Source organism: Ailuropoda melanoleuca, chromosome 3, assembly GCF_002007445.2.
Source record: "Ailuropoda melanoleuca isolate Jingjing chromosome 3, ASM200744v2, whole genome shotgun sequence".
Lineage (NCBI taxonomy): Eukaryota > Metazoa > Chordata > Mammalia > Carnivora > Ursidae > Ailuropoda > Ailuropoda melanoleuca.
In genome coordinates, this window is record NC_048220.1 from 132,987,753 (window position 1) to 133,003,887 (window position 16,135).

The following is a 16,135-nucleotide window of genomic DNA, read 5'->3' on the forward strand; positions in this document are numbered from 1 at the left end:
ACTTTAAAATAACTTTATGAACCATGAGAGACTGTGGACTCTGGGAAACAAACTGAAGGCTTCGGGGGGGGTGGGGTGGGGGCTGGGATAGGCCAGGGATGGGTATTATGGAGGGCACATACTGCATGGTCCACTGGGTGTTATACGCAAATAATGAACATGGAACATTGCATCAAAAACTGGGGAGGTACTGTATGGTGACTAATATAACAAAATAAAAATTATTAAATAAATAAATAAAATAACTTTTTGAAAGAATTCAAAATAAATTCCACAGCAGTTCTCAAGATGCTCTTTACATTTTCTATCTGTCTTTCAGAGTCTGAAAGACCTTTTTTGGTCATTTCTAAATCATATTTAATGATAAAATGTTGATGTTATATTATCATAATAGCCCAAAATTTCTGAGATCAATTTATATGGTTAAAATATATTTACTTCAAAATACATCCACTTCTAAATAGGCAACACTTTATTTAGAAATTAGTGGCATTTTTATAATTTAAATAAGCTTAAGTCCTTGGAAATTCAAAGGCATTTTATAAAAGGAAAAAATACTACTGGAATGGAAATCTGAATGAAAATAAAAAAGAGAGAGAGAGACACAGACAAACCATAAAACAGACTCCTAACTATACAGAACAAACTGAGGGTTGCTGGAGGGAGGTGGGTGGGGGGATGGACTAAATGGATGATGGGCTAATTAAGCAGAGCACTTGTTGGGATGAGCACTGGGTGTTGTATGTTCACTGATGAATCACTAAATTCTGCACCTAAAATTAATATTACACTATATGTTAACTAACTGGAATTTAAATAAAACTTAAAAAAATAAGAACGGACTTTAGTTAATATGAATGTGCCCACATTGGTTTGTTAATTGTAGCATATGCCCCACATTAATGGAAGATGTTAATAATAGGCAAAACTGGGCATGGTGTACATGGGAACTCTGTACTATCTTCTCAATTGTTCTGTAAGTCTAAAATAAACTCTATTTTTAAAATACCATTGTTGGTGGTTGCATCCCCACATCAATTAATCGAAAAATATTTTTATATATGTAATACTCATAGGAGTTCAGCCATTGTGGTCTCTTTTCGTTAGATGCCTCCTCACCACATGAGGAGACACACTGTACTTGTCCCATGCCGAAATACATGGTATCTGGAATACAGAGAGAACTTAAATTGATTTGGAGGTGTGGTTATGCCTTCTAAGAGTATTCGGCCTAGGGTTGTGAAGAGGAAAATTAAAAGTCCCACCCCATCCCCCTAAATAAAAAGGTAGCTATGTACTTCTTTGAGTCATTTTGTGAGTTAAAGACAACTTACGTTTTGGAGGATTACAAAATCTTGGTTATTGATATTAATATCTAGATTCATGAATAATATAACATAGAAAAATTTGCTGTGACTTTGAATCTGTCAGTTGTTTACTCAAATACTGTGACATAATGATTTATAAGAAATATGTATTTTCAGATATATTTGGTCTTTATCCACAGTTCTTGAAAATGCTTCAGAGCCATAAAAGTGAATGGTGTCTTATTATTAATGAAAATGTTTTTTTTTTAAAGATTTTATTTATTTATTTGACAGAGATAGAGACAGCCAGCAAGAGAGGGAACACAAGCAGGGGGAGTGGGAGAGGAAGAAGCAGGCTTCCAGCAGAGGAGCCTGATGTGGGACTTGATCCCATAACCCTGGGATCACGCCCTGAGCCAAAGGCAGATGCTTAACCGCCGTGCCACACAGGCGCCCCAATGAAAATGTTTTTTAAACCCAACCCGAGGTCAGGGACTGGTTGACAGGAGGACCAACCATGTAATTAAAAGATTGGAACATTCAGTCCCACTCCCTAACCTCTGGGGTGAGGAGAGAGGCTGAAGGTTTAACCAACCAATGGCCAATCATTTAGCCAATTATGACTATCTAATGAAGTCTCCATAAAAACCCAAGAGGACAACTATTTGGTCCTTTTTGGGAGCGTTTCCAAGCTTGGGAAACCAGAGTGCTCCCGCAAGCTACAAAGCTAGGACCCAAGCTCCATGAGAACAGAAGCTCCTTTGTTTGGGACATCGCCCTACGTATCTCTTCATCTGACTGTTGATTCATGTCCTTTATCATATCCTTTAATAAACTGATAAACCTACATAAGTGTTTCCCTGAGTCTGTGAGCTGCTATAACAAATTAATTGAACCTAAGGAGGAAGTTGTTGGAATATCCAGTCTGTAGCTATTCATTCAGAAGTATAGGTATTAGCCTGAGGCTTGTGACTGGAGTCTGAAGTGGCAGGGTAAGGGGCAGTCTTGTAGGACTGAGCCCTTAACCTGTGGAATTAATATCATCTCCAGCTAGATAATGTCAGAATTGAGTTGAATTTTTGGACACCCTGCTGGTGTCCAAGAACTCCTTGCTGTTGTGTCTGGGGGAACCCACTTCCTGGCCGTGTGGGAGTTGGGTGCAAGAATTCTAAAAGAAATACTGTGGCTGATATTAACAAAAAATATAATTAGGAACGGTTACTATGCAAAATATCTTATTTTACTTAAACTTATAGTTACGAATATCAGCTAACAGGTGTTGCTATTGATGTTTTAATGAATGTTACCATAGAGATTTTTTTAGCATTTTATAGTTGCTTTTTATTTGAAACAAGGATTTTAGCTCTGGCGTTTGAGTTTTTAAATCATGTGAAATTATGAATCCATAAATAAGTATAACAAGAAGTATTTTATTTTAATTGGTATCTATAGGAAGACAATATTACTTAGAATGAAACAAGCAATTTTGGGTAAAAATAAACAGAGTTCTCCAAGCATCATATAAGTGGGAAACAAAGAAATTAATAGCAATTTAGTGTTTCCCAAAAGTGGGCTTCAAAGAATTTCAGGGCACTGAATCGGAGAGAAGAACTTAGAGAAAGAGAGTTTGTGTAGAGAGAGAGGGGAACTGAGAAAGGTCATTGCAGGAAATGAAGACCATCTCAGCCCCCGTGAGACATTTCTTGTATCAAGGAGCAGCAGAGGTATTTCTAGATAGAAATTCCAATTTTGAATTGTGTCCCTTGCTAAGCCGTGCAGAACTACCACTGGGTAAGCCCAAAGCTGCAATAAAACCTGTTACACACAAAAGCTGTGTGTTAGGAACATGTTTTTTTTAGGTGCTTGATAAAGAGGTGGTAGCTTTACCAGGGTAATAGGACAGCAGCTGTAGCACCAGAGAAGAATTAGAATCTACAAGACAGTAGACAAACAAGCTGTGGGATGGATTCTGACGGGAGCAGATGTGAAGCAAATTCTCTTCCAAGAGTTTCCAAACTGATTGAAAAATCTACAAGCTGAAATAGGGGTTCATGGAGTGGTAAGGATAGAGAACGTGTCCGTTTGACTTCCCAGGTTTGTGAATTCCTGGAAATTGTAATGTAGTTATTGAAGAAAAGAATGCCACAAGTAACTCATGGGTTAGAAGCATGTGAGAAATGCAATATAGGCAACCTTCAATTATACAAATCTTCACAGGACAAATAACTTTACATGATTCAGCATGTGACCTTCATTAAGAAGTGTGTTTACAGTCACCACTGTTTTATGTATGGAAATTTAGAGCTTCCAAACATTTATTTTCTCATTTATACTTTTTTCTTGAAAGAGAAAAAACTAGTACTTACAATGATTTATCATGAAATCACTAAGAACTAGGCACTGATAGTCATTCCGTAAATATTATCTTTTTTCAATTTTAGGTATACACACACACACACACACTTATTTCATTTATTGACTCTGAAATTCCCATATTCATTCCCATTCATTCATCTCATAAATCTCATTTATGTTTTTCAATATAATCTTAGAACACTTAGAATAAATTATAAAGAGAATTATAATATGTGTATAATATAATATATAGGCAATTAGATTGCAATAATGAATCTATAGCTATTAAAAGAAGTAGGTTTGATACCAGATAATTCTATTTCACTAGATTTAGGGATATGGATTCAAAATGCATGCTGCCTGATGTATTATATAATTACAAATTTAAATTTCTGTTCTCTACTTTCCATGCAGTTCCTCTAAAGCACAGACAACTATTCTTAAGCAATTCAGATGAAGACTAAATTGGAATTCTTGCCAGCACAAGCACTGGGCACATATATTTAACGACATTCCCCTTTCAACACTGGCTTAATACGCTTTAGCTGCCTTATAAATCACTTCCAGGAATTTATGTCAAATATAAATAACTCTACTTCCCACATAAGGATTACTGTGTTTAAACAAGTGTACTTTATCTATATAGCAAGGTCGAAAACAAATATGGAAAACAATCTATCAAATTTATAATAAAGGTTTAGGTAACCAAATGTGGAAATTGTATGAAAAATATGTTATTGCGTATTTGCTGAGGGCCTGGGATTAAAGAACGCTTCCATTTTAGGCCCACATCTTATTAAATAAGTGTACTTGAGCCCATTTAACAATAAAATTTGTGACCTCCTTTGCAAAAGGTAAAATCCAATTTCCTTTTCAGTCAACGAAGTATTACACCAAATGTCTTTCTTCCCACTCTGCTGCTCTCCTTTATGACTTGGAGTTCATAAAGCAATTCCCTAGCCTGAGAAGAAAATAAACAAGCAAATGGCAGCACTTAAGGAGCCCTAGGCATAACACCTAGAATAATCTGTAGTATAACATTTATCAAGCAATAGAAAGTTACAAAACATTTGAGAAATTTGTTTCTGGAGGGAGTTGAGAAAGCTTATTTGAATCCACTTTGTCTCATAAAGGAAACATTGTGTTCATAAAACCACAGGAACATTAGGAAAACAGCTGTTTCCTTTCAAAATAGAGTTGCCACATTAGGTGTAAATTTCACCAAGGGTATAGCTTAATCAAGTATCCCATATTATGCAAAATACAATGTAGTATGTAATTTTCCAAATAGAAAAAAACACAACTTTATTTATATTTTCTTATCACGATAAAACCTGTTACGTGCGCACAAACATGTACCATTTCTGACTTTGAAAGTTAAGTTTCATTTTATCTAATCTTATAAAATCTAAAATAAAATTTTTTTATAGCACAAGAAATATTTCTAAATGGAATTTGCCTTTGGAAGGTGTGACCTAAGTTCTTTTCTTATTGTTGTTAATGGTACAATTAATTGGGAGCAAATGAAAAGATGTCAATAAAATTAGCTGACCATAAATACACCCTTTCTCAGGGTACATTTAATTACTCCCTCAGCTATGTAGGTAGAAATTTCTGCTATCTACTTGTATAAAGCTTGGGATTAATCAGAAGAAAAGTGGCCTATTTTACTATGTAGATTCCAATATTGAAAAAAATTAAAGCTATAAATCAATGTGCATGTTTTAATTAGAAACTTAAAGAATATGTAACATTAAATATAAAAATTGATTTCATGTGCCATTTGTTACTATCACTTAGCAAATTACTAAGCATTTAATTATTTGGGAATGATTGTGTTAACAAACAGCAGTTAACTCAATGCTGCTTTTGGTTGTTATTTGGAAAATCCACAGTTCATTAGTAATAGTTCAGTCATCAGTTATTGAAAAACGAGGTGAGTTTGGTGACATGTTATTCAGCCCTTATTTAGATAGAGCAATAGGGTGCATACGTCACAAAACAGTTGCTTGCATAAAATTGTTTGGGTTAAAAAGAAAAATTAAAAAAAAATAATAGAAAGCAAAAGAACATTCCATTGTTATAATGTTGTTACTAGGGCTTTGTCATTCTTAAACAATACAGCAAAATATATAGTGAACAAATAATGTAAAAAAAGAAGTCATTTATTTTTTAAAATGTTTATTTAAATTCAATGTAGCTAACACACAGTGTATTATTAGTTTCAGAGGTAGAATTTAGTGATTCATCAGTTGCATATAACACCCAGTGCTCATTCCATCAAGTGCCCTCCTTAATGCCCATCACCCAATTACCCCATCCCCCCCAGTTTCCTCCCCTAAAAAAAAGAAGTCATTTAAAATAGCCTTATTATTTAAGTGATTCTCAAAACTTGTTACTATTACTCCAAAATCATATTCTAAACAGGATAGAGTGATACCAATTCACATTTGCAACAGATTTATGTAGCATATAAACAGAAGATTCACTCTAGAACTGCCCACTACAGTATTTAATATTAAATAAGTAGTTTCCTATAAAGGAAAGATTTATTTCACTTTCATAATTTAATTCTTTTATAAGTTGTGTAAGTGATATTACTCACATGACCTGGAAATATATTTAGTGAACAGTTTTAGTAGGGTTGTCCATGAATAATATCTGTTGTTACTGTTTACATCAGTAGTTGTACGATCTTGACTTTATCCCAGGCTTGTAGACACATAATCTTGCTGTCATCCTATAATGTACTATGTTTTCAGGAGAAAAAAAAATGAGAATGATGAGTCATCATTCACTTATCAACTTATTAAATAATAGATTTCACGTTCAAAAATATTTATTAGGTACATACAACGTGCTGGACATTATATAGGGTCTGAAGTGTATGAAGAATTATTCTGAATTTGGGAGCTCATTATAATGTAGAACTGTAAGACTTTTTGCATCTCCAACATCATAAACCCTTCCAGTTCCTAAAAGCAATCCAGAGTTCCTAACCTACATATTGAAGTTGAATGCATACTATCCATCAGGCTTTATGTTATGCATGAAAAAGAGGCAGAAGAAATAATAAAAATCAGGCCTTCTGTCTATTGCTATCTGTCAGGGTTTCGCCAGAAAAACAGAACCAATAGGATGTATAGATCTATCCTTAAAGAGATTTATTTTAAGGAAGTGCCTCACACCCAGTTCCGAGGGTAGCAAGTCTGAAATCTTGGAGCAGACCCTCAGGCTGGAGTCCCAGACAGAATTTGGGATAGCTTTGAATCAGAAATACGGCAGGCTGGAAACTCTGGCAGAATTTCTATGCTGCAGTCTTGAGGCAAAATGTTTTCTTGGTCTGTGAAACCTTAGTGTTCGCTCTTAAGAGCATGTAACTAATAGGATGAGGCTCACCCACATTATCAAAGGTAATTTCCTTTCCTTAAAAATCAACTGATTGTGGATGCTAATCACAACTACAAAATACCTTCACCCCGACGTTTGTACTGGTGCTGGACCAGACAACTGAGCACCAGATCCAGCCGGGTTGACACATAAAATGAATCACCACTCCATTCCAATGAAACCTACGTATTATTGTCCTAGTAGGCAAAAACTAACAAAAAACTACATTGACAAATATATATATATATACACACACACATATATATAGCAAACATATATATACACACATAGATGCATGTTACATATTATAATCTAATATATTGTATATCCATATGTGACTCTATGAAATCTTCAGAGCTAAATCTTCCTTCAAAAAATAGAAAAAAATCCATTTACGGATATCTATGTTTAATAAAATATATATCTTCTCTCTATACCTTGTCTCTGAACTTCAGACTTCGTTTACCTATGCACTTGACAGCCCTGCTTGCATATCTAACAGGCATCTTTTAATCTTGGTGAACTCAACACCAAATTCCTGATCTTTACTTCCAGTCCAGCTCCTTTCTACCATCTTCCTTATCCCAGTTTATGACAATCACATGCTTCTAGTAACTCAAGCCATGCCTTCGATGCATTCTAGACTGCTTTTCTTTAATTTTCTGGGTGAACAGCAAATAATGCCACCATTATTTTTCTGATCTCAACTCCTACTCTTTGCCTAATTTACTCCACCATAGCCCTTTGCTGGCCTCAAAATACTGGGCTGTTTGCCTCCAAGAGTTGGCATTTCCTGGAATGCTTGGTACCAGATCTAAATGGCTTACTACCTAACATCTTTCAGTGTTTCTTTAAAGATTTTATTTATTTATTTGCCAGAGAGAGAGTGAGACAGCGAGAACAAGCAAGAGTACAAGCAGGGGAAGTGACAGGCAGAGGGAGAAGCAGGCTCCCTGCTAAGCAAAGAGCCTGATGCGGGACTCAATCCCAGGACTCTGGGATCACGACCTGAGCCAAAGGCAGAGGCTTAACTGACTGAGTCACCCAGGAGCTCCTCAGTCTTTCTTTAAACATCACGTTTTCCCTCAGGATTTTTCTGGCTACCCATTTACATGTAATCCCATCAACTCACTCCTAGGAATTTGGGGTTTCTTTTTCTTTATAGCACTTATCACCTTGTGTCATTTTATATTTTACTATTTTTTTCTATTTTGTCCCATTGTCTTCCTAGAAGAATGTAAGATGCATGAGGATAGCAACCATAGGCTTTTCATTGCTTATGTGTCTTCCTTACTTAGAAAAGTACCCAGTTCAATTTAAGTTTTTCTTTAAAATTGATATTTGACTTTTTATAGCCCCTTCATTAAAGTCCCTATAACCTTGCAATCCATTGTCTATTAAAAAAAAAAAAAAAGCTGGGAAATTTGGTAATGTGTGCTACTTATGAGGTATAATGTGAGGCAGATAAAGAGATCCTGAAATGATAAACCCTCATTAGAATTTTGGGGAATAAGTTGGCTCTAAATTGCAATCTGACAACGCTTTTTCATATTGCATGCTAGCTATTGCCTTTGCTTCGGCATTTAAGTTTCATTATTGAGTTCAATACAGACCAAACAATATAAATTGAAACTTGCTCGAAGTTTATATCCGTGGCTGGATCTGTAAAAGGCTACAGGATAATAGGGGCTATTAACACTAGTTTCTACTGTGAATAAATCAATGCACAGTGCTTACATTTTTGTTGAAGTATCATTAGATGTTCCTTTATTTTTGAAGAGAAATTGAGCAAATATAAAGCAGAATTTCAAAAACAAGTCAAAACCTAAACTAGATGATCCAGAGGGAATGGCCTACTTTTGAGGTGTTGGAGATTCTGTTTTTGATGTGATCTGGTGCTAAAAAAAAAAAAAGAAAAAAGAAAAAAGAAAAAAAAAAGTCACACATTTTAATTACAGATTAAATCAATTCATTCATGGAATTTTTCAGTGCCAAAATACAAATGGTCATGTGTTTAGAAATATACAGGACTATGTAAATTAATGACTGGAATTAATGGCTTTAATAATTTAAGAGGCAGCAATTTAGAAATAGTGGTTGAAAATATTTGCATTGGTTACAGACTGCCAATATTCTTTTATCAAACATAACTGATTCATAATGTCCAAATATTAAAATTCCTAGTATTCCAGAGGAGAAAAAAAAAAACAACTTCACATTTCTTTAGTGATTAGATACTACCAAATAAATGTCACACTCACTAAGACATATGAGACATGCATAAGACAATTTACCCTCAATATACATTAATAAACTCATTTTTGGAAAAAAAACTATTAATGATTTTCAATATAGAGCTTTTGATTAAACAAAATACTTAAGAATTTTTTTTTGTTTGGTAGAGACCAAGTAGGCAGCCATTCCAAACCTAAAGTTAATGTAGCATCGGATCTCTCTCTGCTCCTCTGACCCCTCCCTCTGCTCTGCATTGATATCAGCTGCTTTTAGAAGAAAGATAATTAAGCCAAGATCTCCCTGTTTCCCAGGAACAGCAAAAGCCATCACGCTTCTGGCTCTGCATGGGAACGTTGGGAAGGGAGGGACTCAAACTCTTAAGTGTCTATTGCATCCAGTCTCCCTGGTCACCCTCCTACCAGGTCTCAGGAAAAAGCCACGTGTGTGGCTGATGGCACTGAGGACCACAGGGCAAAGTCAAAAGTTAAGACAATTTTAGTTTCCTTCCCACCTCTTGCCTCCGACCCCCTGACAAGCCTCCCCCTGCCCTTTACTCCTCAAATTCCCAGGCAATGAATAGCATGTTGCCGTAGCCCAAACTCACATATGTTAAGCACTCTGGTCTATGTTTTGCAGGGATAAAGTGCTCAAATTGAATGAATGGGGATTCGCAATGTGAAGAGAAGTTGAAATGGTCTTGTGGCTCCTGGAATTAAATTGAAAGTACTTTTGTTGTGTATTACATTGAGCGTGATAGGAACTGTTACTGTTGTTGATAATTTGCCTTTCGCATCCATTAAGCACGAGAGGGAATTCTCCCAATTCAGGGACAGCCACTTGTAAGCACACAGAAAAGTGATCCCTCTTCCCGCCAGGCTGGTGAAGCAAGAAGCAACATGGAATTTCAGGAGGAGAAAGAGGAATCACAACTTTGAAGACGGAATTGCCATGGAAACTCAGAGAAGCCATTCCTCAATAGAATAGTGCCACTGGCCTGATGAAGCCCCCAAGTACGCAACTTAAAAAGAAACAAAAAAAGCAGTTATTAACCTGCTTTGGGAATCTGACCCACTGACTCATTGAACCCACTAGGTAGTGAGTCAATTCGATTCAATAACTAACGAGGGAAGGGACTAATAGTCCTCATGGAAAATGGTAATTCTACACTCAAGAACACAGGCAAATGGGATCAAGCATCATCACAATCTTACAGGAAGAAGTGACAGTTTGATCTTTGGGGAAACTTTCAAGTGCTCGATTTTCTGAAGCAAAACTGTTAGCTCCATGAGGTCCTTGATTTACAGAGGTTTTCCTAAATGTCTGGTCTTGGTTGACTAGTGGGGTGTTGACGATAAAGGCTGCTATTGTCATGTGGATGGTCCAACTATCCAGCCTCAAAGAGAACTCTGGAATACCACTGCTCTAAGAGCCAGGGAGCACAATGGGATAGATTAAGTCATTTCCTTTGCCTTACAGAATACTCCTCAAAACCTAGCAGATTGTATTACTAACACTCAGGCTGTGGTCAATGTCACAGACTTCTGGTCTCCCACATGGAAGTCTACAGACCTGCAGTTTCAAATACCCCTCTTTGGAATTATAACCAGGACCATAGACTGAGATGTCAGGATCCTTGCATGAAGGCTCATATGTAGGTACAGGAGAGACCAACTGGAACCAACCTGCTAATTATGCCTGTCACATTTGACATGGCCTCATGTCCCCCTCACAGACCAATCACAAAGTAAAGGACTCTATGTTTCTGATGCAAGGTCACCACTGTATGCCAGGATTGTGACTTCTGCAAAAAGTTGGCTCATTATCCTTGTGGTGAAAAAGGCCACTTCACTTGGGGCATTGTCTCCACCTCCTCCTGTCAAACCGACTATATCAGATCAAATCAAATTTAACGACAAATCCCAAAGTGTAATAACCTGTGCCCCTTTGGGTTCTGTGTTTGTATAATAAAGCGAGCAAGCCATGGACTGCTTCCATTGGGATTAAGAGTTTCTAGTTGGCCTATTTTTCATGATTACTGGCATTACCCCAAAGATCAGCAGGTCTCTAAACACTCTTCCTTGGGTCATAATGAATATAGACTGGCCTCAAACTTGATTGACTAAAGTCAAACCTACTGGTGCCCTGGCAACTTATTACAGTGACTGAGACCCTGGAGGCCGGAAGGCTTGTGTTTGAGATCAATGTTCCTGCTCGCAGTCCTGCTGATAACAGCCTTAATTTACTTTGGTATGAGACCACTTGGTCCCAGCCTCTTGTGTTCCTCAAAACTGAGAAGTTGATGCATCATACTCTCCCTATATTGCTAATATGTGTAAATATAATTGTCTGTGTGTGTGTTATCTTTTTTTATTCAGATGCTTGAAGTTTCTTGGTCTCTGAATTTCAACAATTTGCAGTATTTGTCATATAGCTTTTGAGTATTTCCTCCTGTCCTAACTACTCCTTTTATCTCCAAATTCAGGTGTCTAAGTTTTCTTCTATAAAATATGTGATTGTCTTTCAATCTTGTCTGTCTGTTCTCTTCTTGTGGAATGTTTTATTCCATTCTGTGCACTTATAATCACTTATTATTTCCTTCTTTGTCCCACACTTCAGCTAAGGGGAGCTGAACTCAGAGTTTGAACTAAATGCCACTAAAGTTTCTGTAATATTAATCTGTCTCTCGTGCTTTAGGTCCAGATTTAAATTCTCGTATTGCATTCTGATTTTCCTAACATATAATATACCTTGTAGGATTTTTGAGATGGTTAAATAATTAATATATCCAAAAGATTTTAGTGTAGTTATTATAATTGTCATCACTAATAGGCACCCTTTAATTTCTACATCATATTAGAAATTCTTCCATTTGTATATCTTTCATCTCAGTAAGTGAATTCATATTTTCAATTTTCTTCTCTTGTTTTTGCAATATACATTCACTTGATTCTTATAATAAGGTAAAAGCAAAGGCTTTGAAAGTTCTATATCATTCTTTAAAGTACAGTCTTTCTCTGCAATGAGAATCCAGGCTTCAGTTGACTTTATTCTAGTTTCCTATCTTTTTTTCATGGCCTAAAACCAATTTATTTCTCATTCTAGAATAAAGGGGAAACCCCCCAAGTGTGGTATTTGTTTATGAACAATATTTGTGATATCATGTTCAATAACCACAGAGTACAGATATTTCTCATTTAGGACTTGGATTGGACACTCTCCTTCTGGGAAAACCTCACTGATCCACTTAAACTGAAATATGCACACTGAATGTGCTTCTGAACCTGTGCATTTGCACTACCTGAGTCTTCCTGAGAGTTGATTGTAATTGATTAGTATTGTCCTATAATATGAATTATGCTATGATGGCAGATACGGGCCTTCTTTTTCAACATCCTATCTCTCAGGCTTATTCCATTGACTGGAGTGCTGTTTACATACTGTAAACATGAGTAGAACTGACTTGAATTAAATGAGATCTGTTTGTGGCTCCTGGATGGCTCATTCAGTTATGTGGCTGCCTTCGGCTCAGGTCGTGATCTCAGGATCCTCGAACCCAAGCCCCACGTTGGTCTCCCTACTCAGCTAGAGTCTGCTTCTCCCTCTGTCCCTCCTCCCACTCTCTCTCTCCCTCTCTTTCCCTCACATGAATAAATAAAATATTTTCCAAAAAAATGAGATTTGTTTGATGTGGCAGCTGAGAAAATCTTGGATAAGGGGAATCTGAGAAGAGAAATTGTATTTCTGTTCATGGTCTAAGTGTGTTGGATAGCAGTGGTTAAATGAGGACTAGATTAATATCAGAAGTTCTAGTCAACCTGACCTTTAGTCAGGGAAGATAAACTCTGAAGTGTATGTCCCTACCTGCCTTCCGAGTGTCCTTACCTTCAGCCACCTACACTTCACTGTTGCATGTAATGGGCTGCTTAGAACATTAGGAATTTTGTTTCCATTGTTTTTGCTTAGCTCCTCCCCCTCTACCACCACCACAGTAGCTAGCACAACCCAAATCTTTCCACATCATGCGTCTTCTCACATATATCCAACGCAACTAATTTTATGAATGCATAGACTTCTTGACATTCTCTATTTAACAAAAATTATAATAAATAGTTATATTATGTGCGCATTTCCATACCTTGCTCTCTTTAGTTAAAAAAGATTACGTTTGTTGGGGCGCTGGGGTGGCTCAGTCATTAAGCGTCTGCATTTAGCTCAAGGCCTGATCCCGGAGTTCTGGTATCGAGCCCCACGTCGGGATCCTATGCTGGGAGCCTGCTTCTTCCTCTCCCACTCCCCCTGCTTGTATTCCCTCTCTTGCTGGCTGTCTCTCTCTCTGTCAAATAAATAAATAAAATCTTTAAAAAAAAAAAAAGATTACGTTTGTAAATTCTATCCCTTTTCACCCTTGCAAACTGGTCAGTTTTGTTTGTTTATTTTTTTTCCTGTGCACATTTTTTTGAAGACCTTGCTAAATAGAGCCAATAGGAACTAATTCATACTGTTAATATCCCACTTCTCACTTTGTCCCTAAAGCTACAAGGCAATAGAAAGGGACAATAAATATTAACAAAATGTATTATGGCTTATCCCCACCATAAATATTTCTATTGTGTCATAGAGATCTTTCGGCCAATTTTTCACCATATTTTGTTCTAAAGTGTTTTGGGCAATTTTCCAACTGATGTTCATATGAAATTGAAGCTATTCATTAATTTAAAATTTGAGATGCTAGGTAGATTAAATATATTTACTAGTATTACTAATTTCTATACTGATTATTGAGTATTTTATGTACATTAAATCTCCCCTTTCGAAATTGTATAGATTTTTACTTCTTTAGGTTTTCTGTTAAGAGTTGCAATAAAATCTACTGCCTTTTTTAAAGTCTAGTAGATTTATTATTGAAATTAACTCTATTTTAGAGATTCTTTGCCATTTTGTAATGAAATCATTTATACATACATATATATAAATTACATATATGACATGTGAAGGAAAGACACAAAGACAGAGGAAGAGAGACAGAGATTTATTATAAAGAATTGGATTGTGCAATGGTAGGTGCTGGCAAGTCTGAAATTTATACAACAGACTAGTAGGCTGAAAACCCACACAGGATTTCTAATTTTGAGGCAGAATTATTTCTTTGGAATTGGCTTTACTCTTAAAGCCTTCAAACAATTTGATAAGGCCGCTCACATTATGGAAAGTAATCTACTTTCCTTTAAGTCAACTCACTGTAAATGTTCATCACATCTACAAATATCTTCACAGTAAATCTAGACTAGTGTTGACCAAATAAGCATACCCTCACCAGGTTACACAAAAAAATTAGCCATCACAGTAAGGAAATAAATGTAGTTGTTGGAAGCTACTGAGATTTGAAGTGAATTTTAATAAAGCATTATTTTGCAAGAGGAGCCTAATACCAATGCTTAGAATTATAATATGTAATGTATTTTTTCTATCTCCATGCTACCTAACACTGTTATTAAGATTTTCCCAAGCACTCTTTAAGAAATGTTAATGGATCAAGACTTTTTAAAAACTATTTAATAATACAATTTGATGATATAATCTTATTTTGATGATTTTTCTAATATTGACTCTATCCCTCCATTTACAAAAAATTAGATTGTAATTATTCTGACACTCAACCTACCTATGGTAGTAATTTATTTAAAATTTGAATGTAAGATACATTGGAAGATTATTTTATTTTTCAGAATTATTCCCTTCCTTCCTATACCTATAAAAGGATGTTTTCCTGCTCTTGTCCTGTGAATTTCAGTTCCTTCAGATAAGTGATGTGTATATTACTGGCCATGTCATCAGGTCTGGCCATGTGATTTGTTTGGTTAATAACATCTGAGTGGAATACTGCAAGTAAATGATTTAAATGTTGTTGTTGCTTCTCCCTGGGCCATGAAAATGGCCCCCCCACACAGTCACTGATATCTCAGTCTGAGTCCCCAGTCACAGTCCGATAGCCTGGAGAAAAACCATCACCAGCGCAGTGCTCATGCAACAGAAGCAAGAAGGAAATCTTTGATGTTGTTAGTCATTAAGATTTTAGGCTTATTTGTTATGCAGCAAAGCTGGTTAACACAAGATGAGGATTTACCCAATTATTTTTAGTCAATTTTGAATATAAAGGCATTTAAAACATTTTCAAGTTAGTGGTCCATCAGTTTTGTTATTAAGTATACTCCCTTTCATTGACTTCCCTGAAGATTGTAATTTCAGGAGTATTTCTTCAGGAGTTAAACATTACTTATGAACATGTTTCATATATTGAAGTACTTCCAATTCTTATATCATATTTTTGCAATTTATTTCTAAGTTTATTGAATTTATAGCAACGGTTATAGCCTTTGAAATATGTACTTAAAAAAAAAACTTTAGGGGCACCTGGGTGGGACGGCCGTTAAGCGTCTGCCTTCAGCTCAGGGCATGATCCGTCGTTATGGGATCGAGCCCCACATCAGGCTCTTCCGCTACGAGCCTGCTTCTTCCTGCCCCACTCCCCCTGCTTGTGTTCCCTCTCTCGCTGGCTGTCTCTATCTCTGTCGAATAAATAAATAAAATCTTTAAAAAAAACAAAAACAAAACCAAAAAAAACCCTTAAGACTTCCCTTATAGCCAACTATATGATCGATTTTGTAAATGTTCCTCAGATACCAATAAAATATATATATTCAATATTCATAGAATGCAAAATAAGATATTTATGTTTGAGTGGAGTTTATTACAGTATTCAGTTCCTATATGTTCTCACTTATTTATTTCTACTAGACCTTTCTAATTCTGAAAAAGATATATTACATGTCCTAAGTATAATTCTATTT